At 50.2% G+C, this 23,421-nt stretch overlaps 1 protein-coding gene across 2 annotated transcripts in view; it reads left to right on the top strand.

Moving 5' to 3' along the window:
• VAV2 (vav guanine nucleotide exchange factor 2) overlaps positions 1–23,421 on the top strand; it is a 151,223-nt gene that overhangs the window by 35,306 nt on the left and 92,496 nt on the right. The window lies entirely within an intron of this gene.

The raw sequence follows: 23,421 nt of genomic DNA, 5'->3' as shown, positions 1-23,421 counted from the left end.
CGGGTGGTTCTCCGGCCTTGGGCTGCAGGTTTTGGATGAAAAGACAAAGTCTTTCAGGTTTTCTGAGCAGCTTCTGCACCCTTAGCCCATGCGCTGGGCACCTCTTCCCCTGTGCTCGTGGTAGCCTGCACATCTAGGGCTTGATTCTGCTGTGTCCTTAGTGAAGGGAGATCAAGCCTTCAAGCTTTTCTGCTTACAAAGCCTCTGGGATCAGTCTCTAAAGTACATGGAAAAATGTCTTTTTTTGGGGGGGAATCACAATACTGTATCTATGTGTTAATAAGAGCAGTTGGAAGAGGCTTGTAGCCCTGGGGACCGAGTGCTGTGCAGGGGTCAGGACTCTGGGTCCCCTTCCAGCTCCAGCTGCCTCGCTGGGCGACCGGGGCAAAGCCGCACCATCTCCTCGCCCGTGAGCTCCCCGTAAGCACAGCACCTTCAGAATGGTGTTAAACATCAACCCTGCTCTGCCTAAACCAGCCTGGGGGATTGAACCCTGCAACCCCAGCAGCACATTTCCCTATAGCAGCGCTACAAACCATTACAAGCCTGGACCCAGGTTTGTACCAACCCTGTGGCAAGGACCCTTCGTCCGCAAGCGTTTCTGGTTTTGCCCCGGTGTGGGTGCAGACCCTGCACGGGGTGCAGACCTGGCACAGTCCTTCCCCAGCCGCTGCCTCTGTGCATGGCTGCGAGCAAAACAGCTTTACGAAAAGGGCCATCGGTTTTGTAATGTGGCCAGTGAGTTTCCAGGGGTGTCAGGAAGGTTTATGCCAGGGTGAAATGAGTGTTTCTGAAAACTGTGTTTGGAGATTTTTTTTTCTCCCAGCAGTTGGTAGGTGCTGGCTGTGTTTGTGCCGTGTGTCACCTAGACGGGAGAGGGGAGCGCGCGTTTTCGTGTTGGGCTGTAACGGATGGGTGGCACCGAACGCTGAACGAGACCCAGCTGCCAGGGAGGAAAATCCTATGGGACTTTGACAAGCGGCTGCCGTTCTCATACCCTCGCTTTTGACATGAACGGCGTCAGGGCCGTGCTGTTACTCTGATGGGTATTGGGCTCAGGGAAGCTAGTACGCAGGACAACTGCTATATTCTTCAGTGGAAAAGGTGTTAAAAGATTTATTAAAGCTCTCTATTGTTTTACTGGTTTGGAGGTACCGGGCATAAGCTGCTGGAAGGCAACTTCTCTTCTGATTAGCCAAAGAGTAGATTTTTACTGCTGATGGGGATATATTATTTGATATTTATTGCCTAATTTATTTCTGGACCATTATCTGGAATGTGCAATTGCAGGGGCTTGTTTTATGAGTTTTTTGATTTACGAAATACAAGAAGGCTTTTGTTGTTCTGGGAATATGAATGCACAGAAGGAACCTTTTGGGCTGGGGAAAGAACCACTGCTAATTAAAATGCTGCTTTATCGTCACGTTGTCTCTTGCTTTGTGCTGTTTCAAATTGCCGAAGACGCCTGTTAATAGAGGATGGCGTTTAAACGCCGCCGGAGCGCGTCAGCTGAACACAGTCTGGTTTCCTTTTCGGTCTGGTTGGGGAACAGCTATTCCCTCCTCCTCCTGTTCACTTTTTGGGGGGGACATTCAGCTTTGTGACTAGGGGAGGGGAGATGATTTGCCGTTCCCTCTTACCCCATGACAATTTAGGTTTTTAGGAGACTTTGGAAAAGAAACCTGTCACAAACTTCGGGGAAATTGCCTGGATCTTGCTTATTTTCACGTGCATAGTCATCTTCAAACAACCTTATATACAACCTTATAAGATTTGGGAGGCGTAGATTCTCTATACAAAAACCGTGCTGGTCTTTTTCCCAAGGCAGTTTTTATCAGTTTGGTGGGGGTATCAGCTGTTCAGGTCTGCACCACCCTAAATCCCTCTGGAAGCCTGTCAAAACATCCCCATTGTCTTTGCCACCTTTCATTCCCACACGATCCTCAGATCTGCATTCAACAGTGGCAAAGCAAATAAACAGGGAAAAATCTGCTGTTGACCGAAGCGCCTTTCCGTTTTGAGTCACAGCGAGAGCAAAAGGAGTCTCTAATCCACGTTCCCACTGGCCAAACACAGACTTCACACACAAAAAATTCTTCCTGGAGCTATTCATTGCTGAGATCAATAGCATTTTTTGGTTACAAGACACTTGCGCCGCGTAGGAGACTTTTCTGAACGGAGCACAGTAACAGTCGACCATTTAATTATATAGAAACCTTGGTGGAGTGGTGTTGGGTGTTTCCCTTCTGGATGCCGCTTAAGTAGTTATTTCTCTCCTCCAAACCCTAGGGCCAGTGAGACAGCAATTACTAACAGCACTTGGGTTTGCTGCGGTGTAATTACCGAGTAGAAAGGCAGGGGCTTGTGTTATGCGGTGCTGACCTATACGTAAAGGGCTTGTCCTTTGGAAGCTGCAGGGTCCTTCAGGGTTTCTTAGTGTAAGAAAAACAGTAGTGCTTTTGAAGAGGAAGAAAAATCAGATCCCTCCGTCTTGCCTTGACCAGCTGAGATTTTTCCATAGCTCCCTTTGGCTTCTGAGCCAGGGCTTCAGCAAGGAGCAGCTGCCGTGGGACCGATGGAGCCTCCTCCAGAGGAGCGAGTGTGGTCGGGGGCTGCTCGAGTCCAGGAACGTGGGTTTTTATCCCTGGTTTTGCTGCTGCTTTAAGTGTTAAGCTTGGGAAGTTCCTGCTTCCTTACTCTCACCGGGATAACAGCTGGTGAAATGGGATCGTGAACCATGTGGGCTTCTCTGGCCCAAATCCCTGTGGAGCTGAAAAGCTCCATTTCTGCCTTCGTGGGATGTCGGGTAATAGGCAAGCGCAGGCTCTTGCCAAATAGATGCGTCATATTTCTTGTAATCTTGTTGCAGTGTTTCCCCAGTTACCAAAGGGAGTGGAAAGGCCAGTTTAAATTGCTCACAGCCAGGTTTTTCTCCCAATGTCCAGTTGTTAAGCAATCCCGCTGTGACGAGGGACACGCTGCGTTTCACGACAGAGGTTTCCAACAGTGACCTGAGAGGCTGACCGCCTGTATTTCTAGCTGCGCCCTTTAAGACACCTTAAAAGAACATATTGTTATATTGTTTTCTACAAGTTGGCTCTTAATGTTTTTATTTATTTTTTTTTTTAATCTTACCCCTTTAAAATGGCTCAGAAGCTACCCATAATCACTAGTGCACTTTGCAGCAGTGTTTCTCCGTGGCTGCGTCTCCGCTGCAGGATGCAGCAGCAGCGCAGCGTGCAGCGCTCCGGGGAAGAAAACCCCTGTTAATATTGCCTCGTCCCTAACTAGGGTCTGAGCTTGCAGGAGCGAGTACTTTGCTAGTACTGCCTGGCTCCTAAAAAAGAAATAAAACAAAAAGCTAATGCTCATGTACGGTGTGCTGTTGCGCAGTACTTCTTGCCCATTTAATAGCAATGATGGTATAAAATGTAACTCTTATTGGACTTGCTAATTTATTGGCACCAACTATAATGAGATAAAATGTACATAAATATGGATTAAACTCTTTATCACTCTATTAGTCAGCATGATGGTAGCAAGGTTCATTAAAGAGAGTTACTCATTTTCAATAACTTGCGGTAATGTACTATTTTTTTTTTGAGAAATATAGTTCAAATATTCATAAACCCGTGGAGCGTGCCATTTATTAGCCTCCCACTCCTCTCTGCTCTCCTGACGTGTATTTAATTGTCCTGACTTTCTTTTGAAGTTCCTGCACTGTTTGAAAAAAGCTTTTTTGCAAGATAGGGGTCTTTGCTACCCTGACCCACGAATACAAAATGATGCTGTTCTAAAAATGAAAAAGGGAAGCAGCTCACAGGTCAGCTGAAAAATGAGGAGATGTTGATACTGAGATTAAAGTAGTGTTTTTCACTCTGTTGGTTCTGGTCCAGAGGTTGGCAAGAAGTGCACCAACCTCGCAGCTCGAGCAGGGCTCAGAGGAGGGGGGGGGTCTGGATCAATCCTCCCTCTCAATTAATCGAATCCACCAAGGTTCGCGGGCACGTGCGCCCCGTGGGTGGCTGACGGGGGACTTGTACATGGCTTGTCTTGCATGAAGCGCCGGGGAGGAGATGTGCGCGGTGGGGAGGGCGGCCGCGAGCGCAGCACGCTCCGGTGGCTGCAGCCAGAGCCGCCTTGGTGGTGGGAGAGGGCAGGGGAGCTGCCAAAGTGGGGGTGTGCTGGTACTATCAGAGTTAAAGCGATGGGTGCCCTCTGTAAAGCATTTGCTTCTTCAGAATAATTTTTGGTGTGAAGGCGGCCCCTTCCTCCTGCCGACGAGCCAGCGTGGAGCGCTCTTGGAAAGCCCCGGGGGGATCCGGGCTGTCCTCGCTGGATGCTGTTGCAGGTTTGTCCCCAGCTTCGTCACCAGCACCCTGTGGTTGGAGAATCTGCAAAACGAGAGGTCCCACCTCGCCGGCCATCGGGACTGGGGTGCTGGGAGAGCTGCAAAGGGGCTCGACTGCCATCGTCCCCCCCGTCCCTCTTGCCAGAGAGTCAGAAAACTGAGTTTTCTGCTTGGTTTCAGATAGGAGGGTGGGGAGCGTTGTCAGAATTATTTAAGGGATTAATAACTGAGAGTTGGTGGTTTGTGTTCCTCTCTGTTTCTCTGCTGAGAATTCCCCTCCCTCCATCATCTCTACCTTCACATACAAGTCAATATCCCAGCAGCAGCATTTTAAAGGGTGCCGCTTCAACGTAGTTTGGGCATATAAAGGGGAGAAAGGAGGAGATTTATATGAAATAATATAGGTATGTGAAAATTGCAAGACTTTCAGATAAACGGCTGCGTTTTGGTGCCGTAGCAAAGCCAGCCCAACGCCTGCCCTCCCGCAGCTGACCCGCTGGCAGTGGGAGCAGCTCTCCTTCTCCCATTCTTGACTTTTTGGGGGTTTTTCCTGACCTCTTGTAGCCAAAAACAAATTAAAAGCAGCGTGTTTTTTCTGTATTCACCACTGAGTGGATGAAGTGATAGCGACCGGGAGCGGAGAGGAGCTGCCAGCACTGCAGGCAGCTGAGCACGGCATCCCGGCCACGGCTCTGCAGTGCCGGGGCCGGCGGCTGTGCCTCTCCTCCTCTTTATTTACAAATCCCGCGGAGGCCCGGGGCAGCCGGACAGACCTTCCCTTGTTGTGTTCCTCCGTGCCAGTTACTCAGATGGCTGCTGCACGGTAGTTGGATGTGTGTCAAGAAAGGGATCTTATCGCAGATGAAAACGTTTCTAATTGCTGTATAACTCGCACACTGCGTGTGCAGCGGGTGGGGTGGGAAGTGAGAAGAATTCTCCAAAAGAAGGGTGTGTATATACATATTTGTTTTTTTAATTCCCATGAGAGAGCAGTAGAGTAACTGGCCTGCAAAGAGAGATGGGCGTATATGTGTAATTGCATGCAAGAAACCAGGAACGTGCTTAACCCCTTGCCTGCCCGGCGCTTGCCATGACCTTGTCCCCACCGAAGAAGGAGCCGTGGGTACGCCCCGAGCCCACGCTCTCCCTTGCTCTGCCCTCCATGCGCCTGAGCAGAGCAGCACAGCCCCTCGGGGGTAGCTTCTGCAGGGCGATATTGTGCTTTCTGGACCACTGCTGGACTTTTCAGGAGTGACCAAAGCGCTTTGCCAGCAAGCTAAAAATTCATGTGCAGCTTCAGTGCTGCCCGAAGGGTTTTGCCCATGGCCCTTGGGTGCTGCAGCCCTTGCCCGAGGGAGAAACCCCGGCTCTGGGAAGCATATGAGAGTGTGGGGAAGGCAGCCCTGCCGTTGCAGCTCGTGGCACGCCTGTGCAGGGACCTCACCACCTGCCCGTTGATGATTAACTCCCCTGTTGCTTGCAGGAACTGCGGGTGATATTCGGTCCCTTCCGTGCTGGCTGGCGCGTTGCTCAGCTGGCGTGAGGTCAGCCGCTGTTTGGCCACCTGTGTTTTAAATGGCCTTGCTGGAATTGTACTGGTGACTTGGATATTGGGATGAATGTTACAAATGGCAGAAGCGGACTGGAACAGCATGGGGTTCCCCCCCACCTTTGCCAGCTTGAGGGTTCATTTGGGCTTGGGGGCTGCTTGTCACGCACCCCGTATGTACCGAGCTCTGCACTGCCTGTGACTCTCCAGCGGTGCCGGTTGGTCTCGGGCGATGCTGTCAGATATGGGGCGATGCAGGCACCCTCCTCCCATCGTCCCGCTCCCGGGCACCGCGAGGACATCAGCTGCGGTTCATGGGGCTGCCTTAGCAGGTGCAGTGTGTCCAGCAGATGTTTTCAGCCGGAACGCTAAAAGTGTGTACAGGAAACCCTGACACTGAACTTCCCTAAAACACAGGACAAATGAATTACAGATTTCTGTGGCTAGTCAAGCGTGTACCAGACAGTGCTTTCTGCTGCGTAGCGCCGTGCCGTGCGCAGGACTCTTGCGCGGTGGTGTTTGCCACGAGGGATGTGGTAGGTGCTGCCACACCTCCAGTGATGTACATTTTTAGGCTCCAAATCCTGGAAATTTCTCTCTGCTCTGCTGTGACTATTGCCCTGAAATACCTGGTGGACTGTGAATCTTCCTAGCTGCCTGCCGCAGTTAATGTCAAAAGGGCCATGCTGGCGTGTATTGTGGTCTTCAGGGGGCTGGTAACAGCACCACAGCCTGAAATCCTGCATGGGCACCAAGTCGCTGATAAAATGCAGTTAGTCTTTCGCTGTGTCCTAAACCAAGTGCCCCTATGAAACAGCTGGTAGCTGAACCACCACGCTGTGACCTTGGTGTCACCTCCTGTCCCACCAGCCAAAATGAGAGGGGGCACGCTGGGCTCCCACCGGTGCCGCGGGAGGAGAGCCTCTGCTTACAGCCGTAGTCTTCTGCTCCAGATTAGGGCTGGTGAGATGTTGGGTGGCTGAAGGCAGACACCCACGTTCGCCCAAGGTCTCTGGTTATTGGGGCTGGGTTCTCTGCCAAGAAATGCTTTGCAGCATCAGACCCACTCCTGTGGTTCCCCAGTGATGTTCAGCTCTGTGTCGGCTGGGTACCCCTTGGGGCTTTCCCAGGGAGAAGCTCGGCTCCTTGCCGAGGACTTTGTGCATCGCTGAGCAGATGAGGACCAGCATGAGTGAAAACCACGGTGAGAGTTACCGGTGTTTGCAAAGCTGCTCTGATTTTTGGGAGCACGGAGGAGAGGTGCTGTAAGGTCTTTGGCACATGCACATGGGATCGTGAGGCTTGCGCCATCCATGGGCTCGGAGCCCAGTGTCCCAACAGAGCAGAAGAAAATGCAACGTCCCAGCAACTGGTTCCTGGGCTGGAGCAGGAGCTGGGCACCGGCGGCCCTTTGGTATTCACTGCAGCAGAAGCTTTTAGCTGTGCTGTGGCAAATTCTCTCTGCTTTTCCCCTTTCCTCTCTCCCCTGCTTGCAAATCTGGTCTGTTTATAGATGTGCAGCTTCTCAGTGGAACTGAAAGAGCCAGAAATGTTCATTCTGGGAAGCTTTGCTTCCCCCCCCCACCCTTTCTTTTTTCCTTGGCTGCTTTCCCCAGTATTTTTCCAAGGGGTCACATTAAGGAGTATTATGTTTCAGATCAAACAAGTATGGGCTAGGATCTTTCGTAACTCCCATAGTCTGGATGGGAGAATTCTGCTGTTGGGCCTTAAATAGTGATGGAAGTGTTTTAATGTGCAAGGAATCCAAGGTATTGATCAGGGCATGGATAAATGCATATCCTTAATGTGTATTAAATTGATTTTCCTTTACCTTCTTGATTTGTCTGAGCTCTCCTTGTGGTAATTTTAGACAAGACTGGGGAGAACAGGATTTTTCTTTTCCTTGAAAAACCTGAGAGTGGTAAAACATTTGCCAGTCTGTCTCCAAAAAGGGGAGGGGGAAGAAGCCGGGCTCTTTTGGGTGACCCAACGGTTTTTGCGTATTGTTTGAAAAATGCCTGGTTTCATTTGAACCTCTCAAGATGTTTTTCCTTTATTGTGTCATTGAGACTTAATGATACAGTGAGCATCATCGTGACTGAAAGATGTCAACAGGCAAAGTCAGGCTTTGTATGTCTTGGTGCTCAATTAGTGCAGCTGCCATCACTTGAGCTTAACTCTTCAGTGTGCGTGTGCTTTGGGAAAGGAAGGAAATACATCCCAGGTAATAGCACTTAAGGGAGTCTTGGAATAAAAGGAATTTTTTACTTTATAATGAGCTTTTTCTATTTCTTGATTAAAATCTTGTGCAGATTTCTCAGCCTGTCGGAACTGTAGCATCTGATGATCATACTGTCTCAAGGCCAAATGCTTTGGTTACAAGTAATAATTAACATTTCTTGAAACAGATTAACACGTGGGTGTAACCATGGTTTAGCAGAATGAGCAAAAAGTGAAACGATCAGCCTGAAAATGCTGGCACAGCCAAACTCCACAAGTCCCAGTACTCGGGGTCATTCTGCACAGCATCTTCTCCATGAACCAGAAAGAAAAATGGGGGGGAAGCATCTGTAGGAAACTCTGATTCCTCTTGGGGCAAAGAGGAGTTGGTACAGGTTAGGACATTGAAATATTGCACCTGGACACAACCATCCCGATGCCGAGAGGAGCCTGGGTGCTCCCTGCCCCAGCACATCCCAGGAGCGGGGCTAGGACTGGGGTGCTTGGAGGGAGATGGGCTTTGGTCGGCGAGCCTGGGACCCTGCTGTGCCCCTTCCAGATTGGTACTTCGCATTTGGACAGTCACTTACTGGAAGAGAAATGTCAATGTTCCATAGCAAATAAACAGCGCACAAAAAAAATGCGTTGAAACCTCCGCGTCTCAGCAGAGCGTGGTTTCGGTGAGGTTTGCTGTTTGCACCCCAATCTCTCGCCCAGTCTCGGGCCCTTCCGAGTCTCCCGTGGTTGGAGAGACTTTAGGTTGCTGAGGCTGTGACCGGCGGCTCCTGTCCCACCTGCAGGGAGAGCTCTAGAAACCAGGGCTGCCCTCGCCCGGGGACGATGGGGAGGCTTCTCATCTCCCTCCCCCACGTCTTCATGGGGGAAAGTTAAAGGGGGGGGGAAAGCAGCATCTCAGACTATTTTGTTCCGCTGGCTGTCAGAATGGGCTGCTTGTTTGTTCTTGGAGGGCTTCCAGATCGGGTGTTTGTCTTTTCCGTCAGAAATGAAATATTCCTTCAGAAACTCCCTGTACATTCGGGATTTCTCCCACCTGCCCACTGCGGGCCTGGCGTTGGTGTGCGCACACACGAGAGAGAGAGAAAGGGCCGGAAAACTTGGTGAGAAATATCCCGGAGCTGCAGGGCATTAGGTTGGTTGGTCGGTCTGTCTGTCTGTGTGCAGGGGCTGTGCTGGGTGCAGCGGACAGGGAGCCAGGCGGTAAAGCGGGATCAGAGGGCTGGACTGCAGCTGCAGTGCTGGTAGGGAACGATTTGCTTTGAATAGGTTTTAAAAAGCATCTCGAAACATCAGAGGTGAGGCCGGGATGACCAAGACATCTGAGAACCATCTGTAAGGGTTGTGTAATTGTCGAAGGTATCAGTTTCCCTTGGGAAAAGCATGAGCGTTTCTCTTGGGGAAAGGTACCTTTGCATTTTCCAGCTCTTGCAGACTTTTCCTTGCCTGGCTCAAAACCTGTCAGAGGAGAGGAGCTGGGGCGACTGCGGCAAGCATGGCTGTGCGGCCCTTGGCCATTCCTGCAGTGGGACAGCAGCGCTCGCTCACCCTCGGTGCCTCGCTGCTCCGGTTAATGAGCCTCGGATGGTGATGCTGCAGCCAGCTCGTTTACGCTTTGCGTCTTAATGGTGTGCATGTAAGTGAGACGTTCTCCTCCTCGACGTCATTCTCTTCCTACTAATTACGTATTAAAGCATAATCAGAAAGCAGCCTTAATGCACCCCGGGTAAAGCTAATGGTGTGGACACACTACACTGAATTGCATTTGTCAAGGTTTCCTATGCCAGGCCTGTTGTGAGTAATTTTAGGAATTTTTGAGCCAGTGTGGACTTGGTAAATGTTTGCAGTCGTTCCTACTAATGAGTAAGGCTTGTGTGGGAGAGACTCATTTAGCTGTGGTGGAGATTTCTCCCTGGCTAACAGATGGTGGGGATTTCACAGCCTGTTATTTAAGTTTTGAAAAAGGTGGTTAATACTTCAGGGGAAGGAGCGATCTGCAAAGGGTTTGGAAGTAACACGTAAATCGGAGCCAGCAGTTTGCCTGTTCTTCTGGGGCTTGGGATGGTGGTGTTTCCCATCCTGATCCTAGGGGCAAGGCTTCATCTTTTTGCTTTAATGTTGATGCTAGCTACTGATGCAAAGCACCTTCTCCGCTGCTCCTGCCACGTGGGAGAGCTTATTTCCAGCTCTCCACCTCTTCCATTTGCCACCTCCAAGGTCACCCTGACTTGGAGCAGCTCTGGAGCATCTCTCTGACTTGAAGCACACGAAGGGTCTCAAAGCTGCAGCGTGATACCCAGTTGCTCTGCCACAGGCTGAAGCCCGAATATGATGGAGCAGTGAGGACAACTTGTACAATGTACGGGTTCTGTGTTGTCTGAGGAGTTGGTGTCGGTGTGGCCCAAGAAGCAGCGGTTTGTCCAGGCCCTGCAGAACGGTGGCCGTGGAGCAGACAGACCCAGCAGTCCTTGCCCTGACCTGCTGCTATCCCACATCCTTTAAGAGTCATCTTGTTGAAAACTGATACGTGTAGGGAGACAGTTGTGCAGATATTTGCATTGCACGGTCCTTGAAGATGCAATGGATGTCACTTATACACAGAGTAATGGCTCTCATACAGGTGTACTCTTTTATCTCTCTCTTGGTTTGCGCGTCTAACTTAAAATATACATATATCTGGAGAGAACTGATGCAAAAGTGGAGCTCTGACAAAGAAAAGCTTTTCTCATTTTTTTCCTTGAGAAACTCCACAAAGACCTTCCCCGTACGCAGACCTTTCTGTGTCGGTGCTACGAGTGTGCGCGAATTGACAGAGCGGGGGATCCCGGGAGGATTTTGCGTGCAAGCGCTGGGTGTGATATCGGGGTGTTCCCGTGGCACCCTGGTCTCCTCTGGGCACAAGCAAAGGACAAAGCAACCGAGATGGTGCTGGAGGACTAATTTAAAAGAGAGAGTGAGCCGGGGTGCGAGGCAGCGGGCTCTGGAGCATTGCTGCCTGCTGTCCCAGCGATGTACCTGAGCCTGATGGGGTGCAACAGCTCTCTGATGGGAAAGAGAAACTCGGTCTTCAAACCCAGTGGACTGTAATGATTATTAAAAAAAAATTGAATATATTCCTTTCATGCGGAAATAGTGCTTTAGTCCCTGTACATAGAGATTTATCAAAAGGACCTCTGTGCTCCAGAAGCAGAGCTGAGATCACAGTTCGTTGCAGATGTGAATTGAACTGGCTTCCAACAGATATGAATGACCATTGTACGGCGTCAGTCTATCTTGAACCCCCGCTCGTCAGTTCTGCTCTGAGGCTGTCTTTACAGAAGCTAGATTTGCACAGCAAATTAATTTTAAAAAAAAAAAAAAATCTTCTGGCTCCTGGAAATAATGCAGAGAAGCTGGCTGCGGGGGCTCTGCATGTGGGCACACCGGCGTGGGACGCTGGAGAGCAGCAGCAAAGAGCCCTCCAGCTCCCCGGAGAGGCTGCTCCAGCGGCCAGGGAGGTGTTAGAGATGGATCCAGCAGCATGTAGGTCTATTCCATTTGTTTCACTTTTCAGCTGGGATGTTTGCTCTCCTTACAGGAGATGCTGGATGGGAAGCTCATTTTCAGCCAATGCAACAGTTTGCGGTGTTCTGATTTTTGTAGACCTAGATGACAGCTCCTCTGCGGGACTCTAATTTTTGGGATCGAGTGCTCAATGGGATTAGACTTTTATGATGTCTTAGATCATGCGCGGAGATTTATTAGTCACTAGGAGAGTCTGTAGCAGGATCGTGAATTGAACGTTTTGGCCTGGAAGGGAAAAAAAAACCCTGTTGACCTTGGTGGTATTTTTGAGGTAAAGAAGGAAGTTGGGCCAGGGTCATTAGCCCATATTTGATCTAAATACAAAATTTTATTTAAAAACATGCATGCATAGAAAAATCTACAGCTGGGAAGCAGATAAACTTTTGGTTTAAATCCAGCCTGCAGGGAGCCATGTGAAGGACTCTTGCCTTGAGGCCTCACTTGACTCTGTTTGCTCAGCCCGTTTCCTCCATCAGCCAAGTCCCAGTGTGAGCGCTGCCTCCCGCCCTCCCCCTCGCCTTTTTTCATAATATTGTTTTAATTATTGGAGTGTGAAGAATTGACTCTTAAAATGCCTCTTGGCAAATTCCATTTGTGCATTGATGAAATTTCCCCTCTCTGCAGTCTTGCCATTAGCACCGGCCGCGTTCAGCCCGTCCCCAGATCAAACCTTCTCCTCTACCCTTCCCAGGCAAACTGGGACACGCTAGTTATCACGTTGGTTGGAGATCACAAATGCCAACGGGAGATGAAAAAGCGAAGAAAATGAGGGATTTGGGGGAGGATGAAGGGTTAACACTTGTCTGCTGAGGTCCCGCTGGTGTGTGTTTTCACAGTGCTGTTTCTCCTGATGAGCTGCCAGATGTAATTTTTTGGGGGTGAACTGGGACAGCCGGGGGTGGCTGCGGGTGCAAGGCTCTGAGAGCAGAATCTCAGCTGGTAGCTTAGGGAAAGGCTTGCAGGAGGGTTGTAGGGCTGAGGATTTTGGGGAGGTCAAGCTCTGAACCCCGCTTGGAACAGGGATGTTTGTGGTACTTGTTTGCCTGCGTGTGGTCATGTCGTAGAATCATAGAATACCTCAGGTCAGAAGGGACCCATAAGGATCATCGAGTCCAGCTCCCTGCTCCTCGCAGGACTACCTAAAACTAATGTCGTTTGCTTTCTCACGATAGCTGTCCCTTGAGGAAGGGGCTTGCTGGCTTTGCTTCTGCTCCCTGGCTGGGTGCATGGACTTGCAGCAGCCTCCTGTGCCTCTGCAGTCATCTGTGATGCTGCAGAGAATTCGGGGTGTATGGCTTACATGCTGTGAAAGTGAGCTACTTCTTTTAAAAACAACATTATAGGGTTGTTTCTAGAGGCCTTTTTTTAAGTGAGTAGGAAGCGCTTGAGCAATGCTTCAGGCTTTTTCTGCAGTTGTGAGAGGCTAAAAACTTGAAAAATAAAACTGAAAGCTCAGTTAGCGAGTAATTGCAAGGTTCCCGGGACTGAGGCTTTAAGAAAAATGCTGAAGAGGAGGTTTTCTTCATAACATTAGAGACTGGGCAGTTCTGGACCATCTCCTGATTCCAGAGCACTTGCGGCAGGTCCCCGCAGCAGACTCATGCTGTGAAATTACAGGTTGCTTCTGCCTGGGTTTCCGTGGCCCCAGCGTTTGCAGCCTGGGCGCTGGCCCAGCAGGTCCTGGAGAGGGGAGCAGGGATGGGTTGGAGAGGTGGTTTCCCCCGGGGTTGCATGTGGGTTGTGCTCCCAGCAGTAAAGGACCTGGGGACTGGGCTGGCCTGAAGCGCTGGTGGTTTTGGCTACCATGAAATTTCCTCCTTTATCATAAAACCTCCCAGGAATCCTCCCTGTAGGATAGACTATGGGCTGCAGAGGCATTTGGCTGGATCCCAGTTGACTTTGTCAGAGGAACTGAACCAGTGGGGAACCAAAATTCAGCCCAACGGCTCTGCACCGCCGTTGCCGTGGCTGTCAGTCCCCACGTGGGACTGGGACTGGTGGCCGGGCTGGACAGCGGAGAGGATGGAGCCATGGTGCGATGACAGCCCAGTCCTCTCTGCTCCTTGGCAGGGGACCCGGCATTGGGGTGCCCCAGCCTCGCTCTGTGCTGCTCAGCTCCCCTCTGCAGATGCGCTGGGGCTCTCCAGGGCTGTGGGCAGCCTCTCCCACCTCTGCAGCTGTTTTCTGGCACATAAAAGGGTTTAATTGCCCCTTGCAGGGGCACCCTGGCTGCTTCTAACGTGCCTCTTCTTGGTCCATGGCTCACAGAAGAGCAGTTATCCTTCAGAGGAGCCATAGAGCCTGAACGTTCACCACCTTATCTCACCGTTTTGTCAGCTAATCGGCTTTAACCCTGATGGGGGGAGAATTTGAAAAGCAAGGGAAGGTGAAGAAAACCTGCCCTGGACTAGGCTAAGGAGAAACTGGCCGGGGACACAGCAGGGATGGGTGGTCTGTGGCCAGGGATGCTCAGCTTTGGGCTTCTTGGTTTCACAGGGACCTTCAAGATGCAGGGAAAGGGCAGTGCCAGAAGCCCTGGAAGGAGATAATCGGAGATGCAGCCGCTTGGGCTGGCAGGTGGTGTTGCTGGAGAAAGCTTTTTGAAAGCTGGGTTCTGCTGTGCCGGTCCCAGGAGCTGTTGGGTTCTGTGAAGCCATGGTCCCACGCACCGCCGTCTGCAGCAGGCACTCCTGTTTGCACCGGGTGATACAGGGGTGTAGCACAGCCAAAACCATTTAACTTCAGGCTCTTTGCTCTTCCCAGATACTTTTCCAGCTCTGTCTTGCCACAGAAGGGCTTGTAAAGAGGTAGCGATCAATTAAAACTAGTCGCAGCAAGTTCCTGTTCGTGTAAGCCGTCTGAAGGACGGGCAGATCATTAGATTTTTGTGGTTTTGCTCCATTCTATTTCTAGCTCCATTAAATCCATTTTTACCCTATTCTCTTCTGAAACATAAACGAGTAAATACCATAACAAGGGTGCACTTAAAGAAAAATGAAGCATGACTATAAATATGAGTGACCCAACTAAAAGAAAGGTCAGATAAGAGACATTACCCAGGAGTGTTCATTAACGAAGGGTGTCGGGGTGTAATTTAGCTTCCTGGTGTACCCGCGTGTTCAGTAAAGCTGGTTAGAGAACCCGTGGAGAGAGAGAAGAGATGCAAGGTAGGCAGAGGGAAACTTTCCTTTCCCGTGTGTTTGCATTCTGGGCAATGCAGCAGGTGAAGGAGAAGAGGGATTTTCATACCAATGATTTCATACCAATGTGGTGCACTCAGTGTTTTGGGAAAAAAAAATGTTCCCTGCTTTGGGAGGGGGAAGGAAGGAGCTGAGCGACGGCTCTTTGCAGCGTGACCCTCGTGGTGCTTCTGTTTGGAGAAGGCAGGGCTGTTTGCTTTTCTGCTCCTTGGCACGAACTGACCAAACCCGCACCGAAATGTTTGCAAAATGCATAAAGGTTTTTCACCCCGTGCAATTTGGAGACTGACCTGAAATTTGGAGTTCCAGTGCTGAGGCTGGGTGCAGAAAGCTGCCGCCCCATCGCCCAGCCCAGGGCTGGTGGTTTCTGCTCGAGGCACATGCACGAAGAAGGAAAACATCCAGCGTTACTTCAGAAAACAGAAATGTCTTGGAGACAAGCTCATGTCTCAGTAAGGCAGCTCCTACTACGTGGGGCTGGGAAGGAGTTTCCCACGGGGATGTTGGATGTAATGGTGCTTTTTAAGGCTTTGCTGCGTGTGTGGATGCGTTGCCACCAGCCCCAGCACGTTTCTGCCTGTCAGTGTGTCTGCTCCTGCCTGTTTCCCTGCCTAAAGCTCTCCAGGTATTCACACAAGGGTGGAAATGCATCCGAATGATGTCAGGAAGAAATGGCAGTATAGAGAAATCCCTCTTTGTGGCAGGAACCAAGTGAATGGGGATTTATCTTGGAGATTAACTGGGTGGTTCTTCTCATTTTGCTTTCCCTGCCATGAAACTCAGTTCCCTGAACCTAAGAGAATTGCTCTACAGGTCTGCACCATCTGGGGGAGGTGCAATAATAAAACCATTTAAATTCTCCTTTGTATTTTGGAGGGACAGTGATAATTCCCCTGGTACCGAGGTTTATTTTGCTTCGTTAATACCTGGGTTTGAACACTTTTCCTTTCTTTCTTCCCTTGCTCAGGGCTGTGGTTTTGGAAAGCTCTCTTCTCAAGGAGATTTAGTGTGTGCACACACCACGTGAAGTCGACAGGGGCTGAACTTCAAAGTGAGGCATGTGAATAAATATTATCCTGACTTGAGGCTACTATTTATTCTTTTTCTTCTGAAACAAAACAAATTCATACATGCCTTCTCAAGACTTGGAATTAATTGTTCTCTTGTGTTTTTACCACCCTGGCGATGGCAGCGCTATAATGTTTACTCTGCTTTGCTCAGATGATAACCTTATCTGCCTCTCTCAAGTGTATGGGTTTTACTGTTTTGCAGCCATTTTTTAATATTGGGGGAAAATACCGTAGCCAGGGCCAAAATCCTCTGCTCTTGCTTGCGTGGCTTCCATGGGTCACCAAGGGGCCAGACCCTGGTGTGATGGGAGAGCCCAAGAAGATGCTTTGAACCCAAACCTGAACCCTGGAGGATCAGGAGGGTGTTTGCTTCAGGGTCCGGGACCTGAACGCGGGTTGTGCCAGGGCTGCGTAGTTTGCTGTGGGATTTGCTCCCTGGAAGCGCCTGCAACAGGCAAGTCCTTGCATCCCAGGTGTCAAAAAGAAACCAGTAAATTTGGGTCCATCTTTGTAGGGCTTGACTTGCAAAAGGTGTTGAGTGCTTGTCCTCTGAAAATCAGTGCGGTTAATACTGCCTCAGGCTGTGCACCCAGATCCGCCAGGGCTTCGGATGATTTGTGGCTACCTTGCGTGGGCGAGAGCTGGGGTATTGCTGTGGTATCGCTGTCCCAGATGCGCCTTGCCGTCTGGTTCAGCTCTCCTCCGCAGCTCCATGCAGGGAGAGCCTTCATGCATAGAAAATAATAAAATAAAATTATGCCATCAAATGTTTTATGTATGAGGAGGCAGGGGCTGTCAATAATCCTCTATGTTTTTTAATGCGAACTCTCTCTGTGTTTCTGCTAGTGGCTGATGACACCAATTAATTTTATTGTTTGGAAATAATCTTCTGTGGTGTGTGATTTGCACGGCCCTAGCCTTATGCTTTCTAATGATTTCTCTATTAATTTCACTGCTGCCAATAAGCTGAAGATGCCTTTCAAGTGGAAAGGGAAACATGACCTAATACCATGGATAAAATATTAGCAAGAGCAAATTAAATCCCAGTTAGCAGTGTTAGGACCCCAGCCGCTAAAGACAGAAGACCGCTGAAGCGTAGCAGTGAGCAGAGCGCTGCACGTGCCGCGTATGGATGCACAACAGTGTGGAGCAGTAACTTTTTGAACAGCTTTTAAAATTAACATAAAATCAGTGGTTTTGTCCCCTCCTGCTCCAGCTGGCTATTCCCTGGTCAAAAAAATAGTTGACCCTGATAAATTAAATTTGTGTGCCTCCCTGTGTGCTAGAAATGCTGCGGCCGGGCTCCCCCAGCTGTAGCAGTGGTCGTGCTTTGCTTTCATTCCTACTTTTTGGTCTGAAGATGGATCTGATAAGAGCTCCTCTGCAACGCTGCCCTTGCCACGACAATGTACGCCTTTGTCATCTCACGTCTGCGTGTAAGGACGAAGCTCCACGGAGGAGCTCCCTCTGTCCCGCAGGACAACGGTGATGAGGGGGTGGGTGGTGCCACTTTATTTTCATGATTTTTAGCATCACAAGCCTTGTGGGTGTCCTCAAGCCTTGTCCTTTTGTACAACCTGCACCCATCTTGTAGAAGACCCAAAAGCAAGATTTATATGCAAGATTTCCAGTGCAAAGTGGGGTTAATGACTTGGGTACTCGTCATCTGCAAGTCCTCCTTTGCAACACTTGGGTGCTAGCAAGCGTGCTTCGAGGGGCTGGGAGAGGAGCTGTGGTTTGCAGTAGTCATCAGCCCCAGTTAGGGGGAAGAGTAGAGCTTTTCAGTAACGGCATTGTAGAAATGTTCAGATGGATCCCAATCAGGCAGTGCCACACACGCCCCTACCCATGAGTTACCTTGTGGAGAGCATCTTTACTTCCCAGCGAGCTTCGCTGGCTGCTCTGAATCTGTCCCAAAATCAAGGAAATAAGATTAAAATTATGATGAGGTCACATGAAATTGTCCTTCTTCGGCCTTTGGAAGAAGTCTGTACTCATGGTGTGGCTGTCGGCACGCTCGCGGCTGGGGCTGACGTTCTTCATCCATTTCCTTCTGCGAGGAAAAAGTGTTCCTGTAATGCATGAAAATATCATTGCATCAATATTGTCCAAGTGAAGCAAGAAGGGGGAGGGGAAATCAATGCGGGTTGTGACCAAAATATTTATGTGAAGATTTATAGAAATATGCAAATATTTATTGCTTTAATATTTTAGTTGCTGTGCTGTGAAGTTCTGTGGTTCCTGCATAGAAATATGAGGTCAAAGAGTTGGTAATCAAGGATATGGACTTCTGGGCTGACGGCTGGGGAAGGATGAGGGGCTGAAAGCTCGGCAAAGAGCGGGGTGGTTGGTAGTGAGGAGGCTGGGCCCGGGGCAGAGCCGGGGCTGCGCTGGCTGCGGGGTTAGAGCTGCCCCCGCCGTCCGTTCCCTCTTCCCCTACAAACTTCTCATTAGATGCCGATCGTCGGGACGGCTTCGGGCTTTTGTACACCGCGAAAGCAGCGCTCGCCTTGGCTGGAGTTACTGCTGGGTGTTTTATTTTGAAGGCGAAGCATTTCGGTAATTTCATATTTCCCCCGACATTTTTAATGGCAAAAACATATGTAAACACCAAGTTTTCACAGAACTGGATCATGACAGTGTGGACAGGAAGAAAATAATATAATGAACTATAGATAAAACTGTCAGGAGCGATGGGCTGGTGCAGGCAAGGTGTCTGTGGTGCTGCTGCTGGGCTGCTTGGGACGGTGTTTCGGCGAGGACGTGCTTGCGCCCCGCTGCCCGGCGGGGTCCCTCCAGCCCCCAACTGCGGCCCGCTGCCTCCGCTGTCACTTTTTCCAAGGAATGCCATGGCCTTGGCTCCGTTACAGAGGATACCTCGAGACCCATCCTGCTCTCCGGCAGCAGGCGGGAGCGCTGGCTAAATGTAAAGCGATGCCCAAGCTGCTTCATCTCCCCCGGCAGCTGGCTTTGGATGCCTCAGCGGTCTTTGAAACGGCGATAAAATGCTTACGGTGGGATCAAAGTGTGAGTGTGAGATTTCTGCTGGCCTTGGGTTTCTTTGCACTGGGTTCAGGATTATAGCGTGAAGTCAAGCCCTCCCGTAGAGTAAGTACGAGCACAAAGCCGTTACAGCTCTGACTTCATGGGGAAAGTCACCAAAACTCGGTGCCTGCTCTTTTCTGAGCAACAAACAAACAAACTGAAGCTTCAATTTTTTTTTCTTTCCTCTTTCAAAAAAAAAACCAAACCAGAACTTCTCAAAGAAATGGGTTATTAGCAAAAGCAAAGAAGAAAAAAAGCAAAAGCTCCCCAAAACCCCAACATGCTTGCAAAGTCACCGGTGCCACCCACCACTCTGGTTGCATCTCTACTGCCGGAGCAAAGCCAAGCCAGCAGAGCGGGCTGGGATATCTCTTTCTCCATCGCCATTGCCAGCTCTGGTTCATCATTAATAGTTTTCCAGCCTGTTTCTGCTGGGAGAACAAGGAGGACGTTGAGAACGGGTCCGCGCTGGCCGCGCTGCACGGCGGCTGCTGAGAAAGTCGGAGCCTCGTGCCTGCGCCCCGTCCCCCTCGTTTATACGCCCGGAGCTCTGCCTCCCGCCCTGCAGCCCTCCTCCAAATAAAAACCCCTTTAGACACAGGATTAGGGGTAAATACCGTTGTAGTACTATGGTGACATTTTTCCTCATGATGCTTTCTTTTCTTTTCTCTCCCTTATGGACTCTAATCTTCCAATATTGTAAGAAGTGAGGAGTAATGGAGCTATTGGCCTTTTTAAATATGTATGAACTTCTCGGGAAAGCCAGAGAAATGAGGAACGATGGAGACAGATAACAGATGCAAGATGGTCTCACAACCATGTCATTTGACACGTGGGGTTCCCCCCCCCCCCCGATGTCCTAAGTCATTATTCATAGGCAAAGCATAATGTTTCTGTTCTTTTCATGTATAGATTATTATTATTTTTAAAAAGAAGACTGTATCTGGGACACAGCTGTGATTATATCGCAGAAAGCTGATCGTGCAATTCCTACCTCTGGCTTGCTGGGTTTTTGCTGCCGGCAGACAAAAGATGTTTTCTGCTTTTTCTCAGGGTCAGTCTGGATGGAGACTCAGTAAAATGGGCTCTGTGGCATACAGTGACTTTTGTGACAGACCTGCACATATGTATTTTCTGCACATGTATATTTGTTGTCATGGTCAGGTTTGGCTTCTGACAGTCAGATGGGTCCGTCCCACCTCCATCATCTTTGTCTCTCCAGCTGAACGTGGTGGGGCTTTCGCTGAGACGGAGGGCAGATGCTCTGAGTCGCTTCCATTTGCACTTCGCTTCGCTGGTAAATGACTGTGCGTTATTCCCAAATACCGGCTTAAACAGCAGAGGTGCATGGGAATGAGCTGCTTTGCAGGTAACTCTGGAGGCACCTGGGGGAGATGGGTGGATTAGCTGTGCCAGGATCCGTCCCTGCACGGACCGCCTCGTGCGCTCACCGCAGAGCAAAGCATCTTTCTTGCTGTCATAGCAGTGCTGGCAGCCAGCGGGTTGCAGCAGGGCAAAAGAGTTGCTGGTAGCTTGGGTTTTCTCATCTTTTTATTTTTATTTTTTATTTTTTACCCCCAAAAAACTGTTTAACTGAAAACACTCCTGATTTTGGCTGAAATGCAGCTAATCGTTTTGTCTGAAAAGTGAATTTTTGAGAAGGTTCATTTCATTATTTTCACACGGTGTGCTTTTTCATTTGAAAACAACATTATATTTAATCTATGGTTAGTTTTTTCTGAGACCTGATCCACCTGGTACTGGGAACTGTACAGAGAGGAACAGCAAGAGCAAACCCCGCTCGGGTCGCTCTCTCCTTCCCTCCCACCGTGCAGCCATCGCATCTCCCCCGAAATGAATTATTCAGGCGGCGCGAGGACGCCCCTTGCAGCCAGGGATCTGCTGCGAAGGTCACGTAAACGGGGTGACACCCGCTTTTTAACAGCCCTTTGATTTCACAGCGTGCCGTCGCCCTGTGTGAGCAAAGATCACTCACGAAGGGAAGAGGTGTGCCATGGGGGATGAATTTCTTGCTCCGTATGGCTGTCTCCGTGCAAGCGTTTGCAGCATTAGGCCTTATGGTGTTTTGGGTCCGCGTTGGGAATGCACTGGATATAACAACCCCGGTGCTGGAAGTAACCTGTGCTAGTCAGGCGGGTGTTGCTGGGGGCTGAATGCAAGCCCATGCCTTGGTCACCACGAGAGATAACTTAAATTTGTCACCATAATACCCGTAAAGTGCAGCGGTTTTATTTTTGTTGGGGAAGGGAAGCTAGCGAGGGTTGGAGCCTGGGAAAAAAGGCAAACGGGAGGGATGCAAGAGGGTTTGCTTTCAGGGACGGCACTGCTTACCCAGAATGTAGCGATGCGCAATGTTCCCTGGTGCTGTGCACCGCTGCTGCCGCCCGCTTGCACGGCGATTGTGTCTGTCATGAGAGCAGGGTTGGCTCTCAAGCATGTATTTGATTTACTTGGGTTCTTCAGGCTCTGGACCATAGAAAATGCGGTGGTAATCGGCCTTCAGCCACCTCGCCCAGTCGGGGGATCGATACGGCTCGATACGGGGGTTTGTCTTGCAGTTTGTGCTTTTTCCAGAACGACTTGGGGAGAAAAGATGCCATTTAAAGAAAATTACTGCATTGCCTATCAACTGAAAACAAAAGTCTTTTGTCCTGTCAATCATTTGGAGGCTTTATCTTGTCAATCACAAGGAAACTGTCTCCTTTTCACTTCTGCCAGACTTTGTATAGACCTGGCTTCTCCTTCACTCAAACAAACAAGCATTGGGGATACTAGCTTTTTCATTAAAAAAATTATACAAAATAAAACAAAAAAATTGAATATTTTATCAGTATTTAGACTTGAGAGAAAGTAGTAATGCAAGTTAGTGCGTGTCCTCTTGCCCCACAGCTGAACCTAGGTGATACATCAGGCTATCAAACAGGGCAGCAGGGAGAAGCGTCCTCGCTTTCTCCTCCCCCGTGTGCACACGTGGCTATACCATATCGAATTCCTCGTGCTTGTGCTAGCATGTTATGTACATACAATAAAAAGTCACTGTGTTATGTATATTGTACTTCACTAGATTAGGCGCGATAAGGGTCGTGCACATTAAGCGACTCGGCTTCGTTAGCAGTGGCTGCAGAGGGAGGAGATGCGAAGTCTCCAACCCTCTGTGATTTCCCACCGCTGCTTCCCCGGCTCCCCAAAGCAGCACCGCGCCTGTAAAACCGGGGTGCGGGGACTGCGCCTATCCATCTCCTTGCCAAATATTGGAAGCCTGGGTATGGAGGCAGCGAGAGTGGTGAGCCTCGAGTCTCACCGCTTGCAGGTTGCTCCGTGCTTCTTGGATGCTCTCAGAGCCTGGAACTAAAGCGCGCCGTGAAGCGTATTTCCCAAACGTGAGCTCTCTGTTAATGAATTCGTTGCAGGTCCTGGCCACGGCTCTGTTTCCGCAGATGGGCTTTGGACGAGTCCCTCCATGAGCAAACGTACTGCCACAAGTCCAGGAGTCCGTCTGTCCGTCCATCAGTTGGCATGTGGCTGCGTGCACGGTGCTGAGCATGGCCCAGGCGATGGGAGCTGGGCACCAAACACCTCGCGTGCACGCGTTTGGGCTTTGTAGAAGTGTTGGGGCAGTGCTGCTTTTCCTCCTGCCAGGGGATATGGTTTGCCTGCTTGAGCTGGAGGCCCAGTTAAGCTCCGGCAGTTCGAGTGATCTCGTGTCGGCAGCGCTGCTGGAGCTGCCGACTCCCCGGTGCTACTCCAGCAACTCCGGAGCGATGCAGGGTCCCCGACTCCCCACCTCGGCTGGCCCCGGGGCTGCAGCGAAGGTCCTCTCTGCCGGTGCCAAGAGCAGCCCTGCAAAGTCCTTGGGGCTTGCTGCTTTAAAGCCTTTGCTGAATTGAGCCATCCTCCGACAGCCTCCTCAGAGCCGGGGATGTTGTTTCCCAGCCGCCGCGTGGCCGGGGTGCGTGTCGGTGCCTGCCGTGGGCTGTTGGCCATCTGCTCGCTTCCTCGCAGGCTGGCCAGGCTCTCTGGGCAAAGGCTTTTTCCTGTAAACAGCTCTCTCCTGGGGCACGGCGCGGTGTCAGGAACTGGTATCATTGTTCTCAACAGCCGCACGTTTCCCTTTGCAGCCAGCTAAATATATAAAACTGATAGATATATAAAGCAGCCATATGGAGTTTCCATTTCTCTCTCGCCCCCTCTTTGAGCAGGACACCCAAATATTGCTCTTACTCCGTGCCAGGGCTTTCATGGTGGACTGTGCTTACGTGACTTAGGTGCCTTTGGCTGATGGTCCTTTGCCAAGCCAAGATGAAATACTTGGCAAATAGGGACATCTCTTTGTAGCAGGGAAGCATGAATCATCCCTGTTAAGCTTTTAGTTGCAAACTTTTTTTT

This window comes from Nipponia nippon, unplaced genomic scaffold (genome assembly GCF_047370975.1).
Source record: "Nipponia nippon isolate SJK-2023a ecotype South Korea unplaced genomic scaffold, ASM4737097v1 scaffold_16, whole genome shotgun sequence".
NCBI classification, from domain to species: Eukaryota; Metazoa; Chordata; class Aves; order Pelecaniformes; family Threskiornithidae; genus Nipponia; species Nipponia nippon.
The sequence above is the reverse complement of the archived record's forward strand: the minus strand, read 5'-3'. Positions and strand labels throughout refer to the sequence as shown.